Consider the following 13,709-nt stretch of genomic DNA (forward strand, 5'->3'; position numbering starts at 1 on the left):
GGCCCTCACGCACACTATCAAAACAAACGTTTGGTAGTGTGTGTGAACTCCGTGTAAAAGGGGTGTCAAACTAAAAGTGACCCCATTCGTTTGACAACAGTTGTTGTCAAACCATCGGGGTTTGAGTGTAATGCTGAGAAGTACTACCAACTAACTTACTTAGATCCAAACGCAGCGCCGTCAGCAGTATAAGGCGCACACATGTTGATCAGCAGGTTCTGAGGTTGTACCTGACACCGGCGGCCGTCGCCAATCCTGAGCTGCTGGTTTCCTCTTGCAGCAGATTTCACCCACATTCGGAGATTCGTCGTTGAACTGTCCGCGATTTGCGTATGACACACTTACTCTTCTGAGGACAATCGCGCGGCTGTTGGGGTGAATCGGGATCATGTGCTCCGGGCGAGTCTTCTCTCACGTGGTTCTGGTCAATCGCTAATCGAGCTCTGTAAATAGAGATTTTATGAAAGAACCATAAACTATCAACGACCAACTTCTGTTCACCCATTGATTCTCACATTCCACGCAATGTTTGTTCGTATATCACCGTCGGCCGTCGTCCGTCAATGTCTGTCCTGCGTCTGATCCAGCGGCACCGTGTCGAACACCAGCAAGTTTTCGGCCACGCCCCGTCGCCAGTAGACGCTCGTCGTACTTGGTCCCGGTCCCATCCGTCAGGAAGACCTTCCGGTTGGCCACGTCGATCGGCTACACCTCGTAACTTCACGCGATGTCCACTCCTCCGTTCGGCACTTCGGCCAGCTTCGTTGGATCGATGTAGAGATCGTCCGGCTCATAGGAGATGCTCCGTTCGCTGTCGTTCCACTACTTGTACTTAAGCGGTTCCATTTCCGGGTTGAGCATGGTTCATTGAAAGGTGGCGGTTGCATTTGCGGCATCACGGCTTCGTTGTTGATGGCAAGCACTTAGGCCGTCACGTCGTGACCCTAGATAGCGCGGAGGGCGGAGAAGCAAGCAGATCTGCCGTCAGTCCGCGGGTCGAGCAACGCGTTGGGAGGGGTCCTGGGATGAGGCAGAGTGGCGCTGTTTGACTGCTGCTGGTGGGTTTTTCGTCGGAAGGGCCAGCCTTCCGCTGTTACCGCAATGACCCGCCGGATTGTTTATGGAGTGTTGTTCCTTTGACGGAGAAGGTAACGATGGACATGCCGGAGATGTATTGTTCAAGTTCCTGAAAGAGAAATCGTTGTTAAGAGCATCTAACTTGTAAATACACTCAACCCCCGTTGGTTGGTCAAAGTCAAACTAAAAAAGTGACGAACTCCTCGAATGTGAACAGATGAGTGAACAGATTGACACTTGGAATGGAACTGGACCCAGGAGAGCCTGCTCCGCGGCTTCTTTTCCCCCCGCAAAAGTGGCCACCACAGTGGCTATCCTCTCCGATCGATGGTAGCCCAATCCGACGTCCCACAGTCGTCGTCGCCACTTATTCCAAGTTACGGTGGACTGTAGCAACCACCATCCGTCCCATTTTGTCGTGCCCACACATTTCACTGCGACCGACGACGGAACATACGATGCAACCTATGGGAACACGGATTTTTTGGCCCTGAGAAGGATTTTTGCCGTTTGTTTACATTTCGGCACAAAAAATGCAATGACATTTCCCAACTCAACACGCAAAATTTATATTAGGAAGAGTCAGAAAAAATGGCATCACTCCAACATCATTCTGGTTTCATTCTGGAATGAACGGAATGATTCGAATGAAAATATTTGATGTGTCAACCCCTTTGTCGCCACCGCAATTGAAGCATTTGCTTTCGTTGTTCTCGTTGATTGTGTTGCAAGCTTGAGTTTTGTGCTCATCTCCGCTCATCTCATCTTGCACAACGACTTTTTAAAAAAAATTAATTATGTGTTTATTGAACTTTGTTATAATAATTACATTTCATTTACATTCTAAGTGTTATGGCTAAATGCAGTTTGCTATATTTTTCGTTTTATTGTTGAATGTTTACATTCATTTATTTACTTCACATTGTTTTACATTTTGCATTGAATCGAATACATTTGGGTAAAAAAGAAAAAAAATTACATTAACAACTAATCCTTACTTAAAACTAGAAAAACTGAATTCATAGAAATATTCAAAATCATTAGAACTATATTTTAAGATAAATCCTCCAAGCGTTCTTACTTGTTCCGCACGAGTTTTGCAACCACGCAGTGTTGTTGTCAATTCTTGTCATCTCGATGAAAATGTTCAAAAGTTCTTGTGGTGAAAACAGGTCACTGCCGAGGGGAATGTTACTCCGCGATAACACACTAAAACGCACAAAAACGAGCTCGAAAAGCATCAACGCTACTCATCGTGCCGAGTTTTCACATAACGCCAACTTAAAGCAAGTTATCGCGCGTTAGGGCCCTTACAGAGTGGACGCTGCAAGCGACGCTACAAGCGACGCGACTAATTTGACAGGCGAAGCGACTACGCGCGACTCATTTGCGGCCAGCAGAAATCGCTCGCCTATTCAGAGTAGAAGCGATTTTTCGCTGCGCTACAAGCGACGAACAAGCAACTGTCAAATTGGTCGCGCGACCGACCTGTGCAAACCGAGGTCAGTCGCTTGCAAATCAAGCGATTTAAATTGATTCTGATGTTTTGTTCAGCTTTTCGCTATTCAAAATTTCGAACAAAATGAGCAGAAGAATTGTTTAATGCAATAAATAAAGTACATTTAATTAAAAAATTGCAAAATGGTTCGAAATAAATAACATAAGAAATAAAATAAATTGTAAATAAAAAATAAAAAAATCATAATTCTTCATATTGGAAGGGCATCTCAGAAAGGGTCCACCGAAATAATTTGGTGGCCATTGGCCACTCCGGAACCGGTTCTGAATGTCCTCCGGGAACCACCGAAGTGGCCAATATCTGACCAAAGCAAAACCAGTCAATATTAGTATTGAAATTCTTCATTTTGGAAGGACATCTCAGAAATGGTCCACCAAAATAATTTGGTGGCCACTGGCCACTCCGGAACCGGTTCTAAATGTCCTCCGGGGAACCACCGATGTGGCCAATATCTGATCAGAAGAAAACTAGTCAATGTTGGTATCAAAATTCTTCATATTGGAAAGGCATCTCAGAAAGGGTCCACCGAAATAATTTGGTGGCCACTGGCTACTCCGGAACCGGTTCTGAATGTCCTCCGGGGAACCACCAAAGTGGCCAATATCTGATCAAAGCAAAACCAGTCAATATTGGTATCGAAATTCTTCATTTTGGAAGGACATCTCAGAAATGGTCCACCAAAATAATTTGGTGGCCACTGGCCACTCCGGAACCGGTTCTGAATGTCCTTCGGGGAACCACCGAAGTGGCCAATATCTGATCAAAGCAAAACCAGTCAATATTGGTATCGAAATTCTTCATTTTGGCCACTCCGGAACTGGTTCTGAATGTCCTCCGGGGAACCACCGATGTGGCCAATATCTGATCAGAAGAAAACTAGTCAATGTTGGTATCAAAATTCTTCATATTGGAAGGAAATCTCAAAAAGGGTCCACCGAAATAATTTGGTGGCCACTGGCCACTCCGGAACCGGTTCTGAATGTCCTTCGGGGAACCACCGAAGTAGCCAATATCTGATCAAAGCAAAACCAGTCAATATTGGTATCGAAATTCTTCATTTTGGCCACTCCGGAACCGGTTCTGAATGTCCTCCGGGGAACCACCGATGTGGCCAATATCTGATCAGAAGAAAACTAGTCAATGTTGGTATCAAAATTCTTCATATTGGAAGGAAATCTCAAAAAGGGTCCACCGAAATAATTTGGTGGCCACTGGCCACTCCGGAACCGGTTCTGAATGTCCTTCGGGGAACCACCGAAGTGGCCAATATCTGATCAAAGCAAAACCAGTCAATATTGGTATCGAAATTCTTCATTTTGGCCACTCCGGAACTGGTTCTGAATGTCCTCCGGGGAACCACCGAAGTGGCCAATATCTGATCAAAGCAAAACCAGTCAATATTGGTATCGAAATTCTTCATTTTGGCCACTCCGGAACTGGTTCTGAATGTCCTCCGGGGAACCACCGAAGTGGCCAATATCTGATCAAAGCAAAACCAGTCAATATTGGTATCGAAATTCTTCATTTTGGCCACTCCGGAACTGGTTCTGAATGTCCTCCGGGGAACCACCGAAGTGGCCAATATCTGATCAAAGCAAAACCAGTCAATATTGGTATCGAAATTCTTCATTTTGGCCACTCCGGAACTGGTTCTGAATGTCCTCCGGGGAACCACCGAAGTGGCCAATATCTGATCAAAGCAAAACCAGTCAATATTGGTATCGAAATTCTTCATTTTGGCCACCGGAACTGGTTCTGAATGTCCTCCGGGGAACCACCGAAGTGGCCAATATCTGATCAAAGCAAAACCAGTCAATATTGGTATCGAAATTCTTCATTTTGGCCACTCCGGAACTGGTTCTGAATGTCCTCCGGGGAACCACCGATGTGGCCAATATCTGATTAGGACAAAATCAGTCAATATTCACCCAAAACTGGCAGCGCTAGTCCGAGAGAATGATGGTCTCAAGTCGAGAGAATAGTGGTACCATTCACGGACGCAGAGAACACAGCTCGAGATGGGCGATAGAACTATTCTCTCGAGGTTCATTTGCAAAAAAAGTTCATCCGTCAAAAAAAAAACCAAAAGTGTCGACAACGGGAATCGAACCAGAGACCTTTGACACACCAATCCAATGACTTAGCTGCCTCGGCCACCACAGCTTGGTGACCATGGAGAAGTCAGAAGTCGATGTATGACACTTGTTGGAGATTTATTGATTCAACTAACGAATGAACTCATTTGTTATGATGGTGTGAGTTGGTACCATTATTCTATCGATTTTGGCACTGAGCCCTCAATAAATTTTGAGAGAACGATTATCTCGATTCTGAATTTTGGGTGTTGGTATCAAAATACTGTATTTTGGAAGAACGTCTAAAAAATGGTCCACCGAAATAATTTGGTGGCCACTGGCCACTCCGGAACAACCGAAGTGCCCAATATCTGATCAGGGCAAAACCTGTCAATATTGGTATCGAAATTCTTCATTTTGGAAGGACATCTCGGAAATGGTCCATGGCGTTCATAAGGAAAATGTACTTGGATGACAATCAACCATTTGAATTTTAATAAAATGGAGTTGCAGAACTTAAATTTGTTCAAGGTAACAAAATACAAAAAAAAACAAAACAAAAATTTAATACGATTATCGGAAGTCCACATAGAACCCCAAAGTCCCATAGAAACCTTCGGATAATCGAGGCTGGACTGCATAACTTTGTCAAAGAAATCGTTTCGATCAGAACACTTTTCAGTAAGCGTCTTTTGAATTTGTATTTTGAAAACATTTTTGTATGAACATTGGACACAATGCAAAATCTTGATTCATTGGTAAAAATGTAGGACTAATATGGTAATGTAGTAAGCAATCCAGGTGAAGCCATCACTAATTCTCAAGGAAAACAGATCATCATCGAGATCATCATTCTAAAATTCTATAGAATTTTAAAACCTGAAATTTTAAAAATCTAAACATTTGAAATTCTTAAATTCTTAAATTCCTAAATTCTTAAATTCTTAAATTCTTAAATTCTTAAATTCTTATATTCTTATATTCTTATACTCTTATAATCTTATATTCTTAAATTCTTAAATTCTTAAATTCTTAAATTCTTAAATTCTTAAATTCTTAAATTCTAAAATTCTAAAATTCTTAAATTCTTAAATTCTTAAATTCTTAAATTCTTAAATTCTTAAATTCTTAAATTAATTTAATTCTTAAATTCTTAAATTTTAAATTTTAAATTCTTAAATTTTAAATTTTAAATTCTTAAATTTTAAATTCTTAAATTCTTAAATTCTTAAATTCTTAAATTCTTAAATTTAAATTCTTAAATTCTTAAATTCTTAAATTCTTAAATTCTTAAATTTAAATTTAAATTCTTAAATTTTAAATTTTAAATTCTTAAATTTAAATTTAAATTCTTAAATTCTTAAATTCTTAAATTTAAATTTTAAATTTAAATTTTAAATTCTAAATTTTAAATTCTTAAATTCTTAAATTTTAAATTCTTAAATTTAAATTTTAAATTCTTAAATTCTTAAATTCTTAAATTTTAAATTTTAAATTCTTAAATTTAAATTCTTAAATTTAAATTTTAAATTCTTAAATTTAAATTTTAAATTTAAATTCTTAAATTCTTAAATTCTTAAATTTAAATTTTAAATTCTTAAATTTTAAATTCTTAAATTTAAATTTTAAATTCTTAAATTTTAAATTTTTAAATTCTTAAATTCTTAAATTCTAAATTTTAAATTCTTAAATTTTAAATTTAAATTTTAAATTCTTAAATTTTAAATTCTTAAATTTAAATTTAAATTTAAATTTAAAATTTAAAATTCTAAAATTTAAAATTTAAAATTTAAAATTCTAAAATTTAAAATTTAAAATTCTAAAATTTAAAATTTAAAATTTAAATTCTAAAATTTAAAATTTAAAATTTAAAATTCTAAAATTTAAAATTTAAAATTCTTAAAATTCTAAAATTCTAAAATTCTAAAATTCTTAAATTTAAATTCTTAAATTTTAAATTTAAATTCTTAAATTCTTAAATTCTTAAATTCTTAAATTTAAATTCTTAAATTCTTAAATTTTAAATTCTTAAATTTTAAATTCTTAAATTCTTAAATTTAAATTTTAAATTTAAATTCTTAAATTTTAAATTCTTAAATTTAAATTCTTAAATTCTTAAATTCTTAAATTCTTAAATTTTAAATTCTTAAATTTTAAATTTAAATTTTAAATTCTAAATTTTAAATTTTAAATTCTTAAATTTAAATTTTAAATTTAAATTCTTAAATTTAAATTCTTAAATTCTTAAATTTAAATTTAAATTCTTAAATTTAAATTTTAAATTCTTAAATTCTTAAATTTTAAATTTAAATTCTAAATTCTTAAATTCTTAAATTCTTAAATTTAAATTTAAATTTAAATTTAAATTCTTAAATTCTTAAATTTAAATTTTAAATTTAAATTTTAAATTCTTAAATTTAAATTTTAAATTAAATTTTAAATTTTAAATTCTTAAATTTAAATTCTAAATTTTAAATTTAAATTCTTAAATTTTAAATTTTAAATTCTTAAATTCTTAAATTCTTAAATTCTTAAATTCTTAAATTCTTAAATTCTTAAATTTTAAATTCTTAAATTTTAAATTCTTAAATTTTAAATTCTTAAATTCTTAAATTTAAATTCTTAAATTCTTAAATTCTTAAATTTTAAATTCTTAAATTCTTAAATTTAAATTTTAAATTCTTAAATTTAAATTCTTAAATTTAAATTTTAAATTCTTAAATTTAAATTCTTAAATTTAAATTCTTAAATTTAAATTCTTAAATTCTTAAATTTAAATTTAAATTCTTAAATTCTTAAATTTTAAATTCTTAAATTTAAATTTAAATTCTTAAATTCTTAAATTTTAAATTCTTAAATTCTTAAATTTAAATTTAAATTCTTAAATTCTTAAATTCTTAAATTTAAATTCTTAAATTCTTAAATTCTTAAATTTAAATTTTAAATTCTTAAATTCTTAAATTTAAATTTAAATTTTAAATTCTTAAATTCTTAAATTTTAAATTCTTAAATTTAAATTCTTAAATTCTTAAATTTTAAATTCTTAAATTTTAAATTCTTAAATTTAAATTTTAAATTTAAATTTTAAATTTAAATTTTAAATTCTTAAATTTTAAATTTTAAATTTAAATTCTTAAATTCTTAAATTTAAATTTAAATTTTAAATTCTTAAATTTTAAATTTAAATTCTTAAATTTAAATTTAAATTCTTAAATTTTAAATTTAAATTCTTAAATTTAAATTTAAATTTTAAATTCTTAAATTTTAAATTCTTAAATTCTTAAATTCTTAAATTTAAATTCTTAAATTTAAATTCTTAAATTTAAATTTAAATTTAAATTTAAATTCTTAAATTCTTAAATTTAAATTTAAATTTTAAATTTTAAATTCTTAAATTTTAAATTTTAAATTTTAAATTTAAATTTTAAATTCTTAAATTTTTAAATTTAAATTCTTAAATTTAAATTTTAAATTTAAATTTAAATTCTTAAATTTAAATTTAAATTCTTAAATTCTTAAATTCTTAAATTCTTAAATTCTTAAATTTAAATTTAAATTCTAAATTCTTAAATTTAAATTCTTAAATTCTAAATTCTTAAATTTTAAATTTTAAATTCTTAAATTTAAATTCTTAAATTCTAAATTTAAAATTTAAATTCTAAATTTAAATTCTTAAATTCTAAATTCTTAAATTTAAATTTAATTTTAAATTTTAAATTTTAAATTTTAAAATTTAAATTTAAATTTAAATTCTTAAATTTAAATTTTAAATTTTAAATTCTTAAATTCTTAAATTCTTAAATTTAAATTTTAAATTTAAATTCTTAAATTCTTAAATTTAAATTCTTAAATTCTTAAATTCTTAAATTTTAAATTTAAATTTAAATTTAAATTTAAATTTTAAATTCTTAAATTTTAAATTTAAATTTTAAATTCTTAAATTTTAAATTCTTAAATTCTTAAATTTAAATTTAAATTTTAAATTTAAATTCTAAATTTTAAATTCTTAAATTTTAAATTCTTAAATTTAAATTCTTAAATTTAAATTCTTAAATTTAAATTTAAATTCTTAAATTTAAATTTAAATTCTAAATTTTAAATTTTAAATTTTAAATTTTAAATTCTTAAATTCTTAAATTTAAATTTAAATTCTTAAATTTAAATTTTAAATTTAAATTCTTAAATTTTAAATTCTTAAATTTTAAATTTAAATTCTTAAATTTTAAATTTAAATTTTAAATTTAAATTTAAATTCTTAAATTTAAATTTTAAATTTAAATTTTAAATTCTTAAATTTAAATTCTTAAATTTTAAATTCTTAAATTCTTAAATTTAAATTTTAAATTTTAAATTTTAAATTCTTAAATTTTAAATTTTAAATTTTAAATTCTTAAATTTAAATTCTTAAATTCTTAAATTTAAATTCTTAAATTTAAATTTTAAATTTTAAATTCTTAAATTCTTAAATTCTTAAATTTTAAATTTAAATTCTTAAATTTAAATTCTTAAATTCTTAAATTTAAATTTAAATTTAAATTTAAATTCTTAAATTCTTAAATTTAAATTCTTAAATTTAAATTTAAATTCTTAAATTCTTAAATTTTAAATTCTTAAATTTAAATTTTAAATTTAAATTTAATTCTTAAATTCTTAAATTCTTAAATTTAAATTTAAATTTTAAATTTTAAATTCTTAAATTCTTAAATTTTAAATTCTAAATTTTAAATTTTAAATTTTAAATTCTTAAATTTAAATTCTTAAATTTAAATTTAAATTTTAAATTTTAAATTTAAATTTTAAATTCTAAATTCTTAAATTTAAATTCTTAAATTTAAATTCTTAAATTTTAAATTTAAATTTTAAATTCTTAAATTTTAAATTTTAAATTTTAAATTCTTAAATTTAAATTCTTAAATTTAAATTTAAATTTTAATTTAAATTCTTAAATTCTTAAATTTAAATTCTTAAATTCTTAAATTTAAATTTTAAATTTAAATTCTTAAATTTAAATTTTAAATTTAAATTTAAATTCTTAAATTCTTAAATTTTAAATTCTTAAATTCTTAAATTTTAAATTTAAATTCTTAAATTCTTAAATTCTTAAATTTTAAATTTTAAATTCTTAAATTCTTAAATTTTAAATTTTAAATTTAAATTTTAAATTTTAAATTCTTAAATTTAAATTCTTAAATTTAAATTCTTAAATTTTAAATTCTTAAATTTTAAATTTAAATTTTAAATTCTTAAATTCTAAATTCTTAAATTTAAATTCTTAAATTTAAATTTAAATTTAAATTTAAATTCTTAAATTTTAAATTTAAATTCTTAAATTCTTAAATTCTTAAATTTTAAATTCTTAATTTTTAAATTTAAATTCTTAAATTCTTAAATTTTAAATTTTAAATTTAAATTCTTAAATTCTTAAATTTTTAAATTTAAATTCTTAAATTTTAAATTCTTAAATTTTAAATTCTTAAATTTTAAATTCTTAAATTTTAAATTCTTAAATTCTTAAATTTTAAATTTAAATTTTAAATTTAAATTTAAATTTTAAATTCTTAAATTTTAAATTCTTAAATTTTAAATTTTAAATTTTAAATTTAAATTCTTAAATTTAAATTCTTAAATTTAAATTTAAATTTAAATTCTTAAATTCTTAAATTCTTAAATTTAAATTCTTAAATTTTAAATTCTTAAATTCTTAAATTTAAATTTAAATTTTAAATTCTTAAATTCTTAAATTCTTAAATTTAAATTTAAATTCTTAAATTCTTAAATTTAAATTTAAATTTTAAATTCTTAAATTCTTAAATTCTTAAATTCTTAAATTTAAATTCTTAAATTCTTAAATTTAAATTTTAAATTCTTAAATTTAAATTCTTAAATTTAAATTCTTAAATTCTTAAATTTTAAATTTAAATTCTTAAATTCTTAAATTTTAAATTCTTAAATTCTTAAATTTTTAAATTTTAAATTCTTAAATTCTTAAATTTTAAATTCTTAAATTCTTAAATTCTTAAATTCTTAAATTTAAATTTTAAATTCTTAAATTTTAAATTTTAAATTCTTAAATTCTTAAATTTTAAATTTTAAATTTTAAATTTTAAATTCTTAAATTCTTAAATTCTTAAATTCTTAAATTCTTAAATTTTAAATTCTTAAATTCTTAAATTTAAATTCTAAATTTAAATTCTTAAATTCTTAAATTCTTAAATTCTTAAATTCTTAAATTCTTAAATTTTAAATTTAAATTTAAATTCTTAAATTCTTAAATTTTAAATTCTTAAATTCTTAAATTCTTAAATTCTTAAATTCTTAAATTTAAATTTTAAATTCTTAAATTCTTAAATTTAAATTCTTAAATTCTTAAATTCTTAAATTCTTAAATTTAAATTCTTAAATTCTTAAATTCTTAAATTTTAAATTCTTAAATTTAAATCTTAAATTCTTAAATTTTAAATTCTTAAATTTAAATTCTTAAATTTAAATTCTAAATTCTAAATTCTTAAATTCTTAAATTTAAATTTTAAATTCTTAAATTCTTAAATTTAAATTTTAAATTCTTAAATTTTAAATTTTTAAATTTTAAATTTTAAATTTAAATTTTAAATTCTTAAATTCTTAAATTTTTAAATTCTTAAATTCTTAAATTCTTAAATTTAAATTTAAATTCTTAAATTTTAAATTCTTAAATTCTAAATTCTTAAATTTTAAATTCTTAAATTTAAATTTAAATTCTTAAATTCTTAAATTCTTAAATTCTTAAATTCTTAAATTCTTAAATTCTTAAATTCTTAAATTCTTAAATTCTTAAATTTTAAATTCTTAAATTCTTAAATTCTTAAATTCTTAAATTCTTAAATTTAAATTCTTAAATTCTTAAATTCTTAAATTCTTAAATTCTTAAATTTAAATTCTTAAATTCTTAAATTCTTAAATTCTTAAATTCTTAAATTCTTAAATTCTTAAATTCTTAAATTTAAATTCTTAAATTCTTAAATTCTTAAATTCTTAAATTTAAATTTTAAATTTAAATTCTTAAATTTTAAATTCTTAAATTCTTAAATTCTTAAATTCTTAAATTCTTAAATTTTAAATTCTTAAATTTTAAATTCTTAAATTTAAATTCTTAAATTCTTAAATTTAAATTCTTAAATTTAAATTTTAAATTTAAATTCTTAAATTCTTAAATTCTTAAATTCTTAAATTCTTAAATTTAAATTCTTAAATTCTTAAATTCTTAAATTCTTAAATTCTTAAATTCTTAAATTCTTAAATTCTTAAATTCTTAAATTCTTAAATTCTTAAATTCTTAAATTCTTAAATTTTAAATTCTTAAATTCTTAAATTCTTAAATTCTTAAATTTTAAATTCTTAAATTCTTAAATTCTTAAATTCTTAAATTCTTAAATTCTTAAATTTTAAATTCTTAAATTCTTAAATTCTTAAATTCTTAAATTTAAATTTAAATTTTAAATTCTTAAATTCTTAAATTTAAATTCTTAAATTCTTAAATTCTTAAATTTAAATTCTTAAATTTTAAATTCTTAAATTCTTAAATTCTTAAATTCTTAAATTCTAAATTTAAATTCTTAAATTCTTAAATTCTTAAATTCTTAAATTCTTAAATTCTTAAATTCTTAAATCTTAAATTCTTAAATTCTTAAATTCTTAAATTTTAAATTCTTAAATTCTTAAATTCTTAAATTCTTAAATTCTTAAATTTAAATTCTTAAATTCTTAAATTCTTAAATTCTTAAATTTAAATTCTTAAATTCTTAAATTCTTAAATTCTTAAATTTAAATTTTAAATTCTTAAATTCTTAAATTTTAAATTCTTAAATTTAAATTCTTAAATTCTTAAATTCTTAAATTCTTAAATTCTTAAATTCTTAAATTTAAATTCTTAAATTTAAATTCTTAAATTCTTAAATTTAAATTTTAAATTCTTAAATTCTTAAATTCTTAAATTTAAATTCTTAAATTCTTAAATTTAAATTTAAATTCTTAAATTTTAAATTCTTAAATTCTTAAATTCTTAAATTCTTAAATTCTTAAATTTTAAATTCTTAAATTCTTAAATTCTTAAATTCTTAAATTCTTAAATTCTTAAATTTAAATTTTAAATTCTTAAATTCTAAATTTTAAATTCTTAAATTCTTAAATTTAAATTTTAAATTCTTAAATTCTTAAATTCTTAAATTCTTAAATTCTTAAATTCTTAAATTCTTAAATTTAAATTCTTAAATTCTTAAATTTTAAATTCTTAAATTTAAATTCTTAAATTTTAAATTCTTAAATTCTTAAATTCTTAAATTCTTAAATTCTTAAATTTAAATTCTTAAATTCTTAAATTCTTAAATTCTTAAATTCTTAAATTCTTAAATTCTTAAATTCTTAAATTTAAATTCTTAAATTCTTAAATTCTTAAATTTTAAATTCTTAAATTCTTAAATTTAAATTCTTAAATTCTTAAATTTTAAATTCTTAAATTCTTAAATTCTTAAATTCTTAAATTCTTAAATTCTTAAATTCTTAAATTCTTAATTCTTAAATTCTTAAATTCTTAAATTCTTAAATTCTTAAATTCTTAAATTCTTAAATTCTTAAATTCTTAAATTCTTAAATTCTTAAATTCTTAAATTCTTAAATTCTTAAATTCTTAAATTCTTAAATTCTTAAATTCTTAAATTCTTAAATTCTTAAATTCTTAAATTTAAATTCTTAAATTCTTAAATTCTTAAATTTTAAATTCTTAAATTCTTAAATTCTTAAATTCTTAAATTTAAATTTAAATTCTTAAATTCTTAAATTTAAATTCTTAAATTCTTAAATTCTTAAATTCTTAAATTCTTAAATTCTTAAATTTAAATTTAAATTCTTAAATTTAAATTTTAAATTTAAATTCTTAAATTCTTAAATTTAAATTCTTAAATTTTAAATTCTTAAATTCTTAAATTTAAATTTAAATTCTTAAATTCTTAAATTCTTAAATTCTTAAATTCTTAAATTCTTAAATTCTTAAATTCTTAAATTTT

The sequence above is a fragment of the Culex quinquefasciatus genome, chromosome 1 (genome assembly GCF_015732765.1).
Source record: "Culex quinquefasciatus strain JHB chromosome 1, VPISU_Cqui_1.0_pri_paternal, whole genome shotgun sequence".
Taxonomy (NCBI): Eukaryota; Metazoa; Arthropoda; class Insecta; order Diptera; family Culicidae; genus Culex; species Culex quinquefasciatus.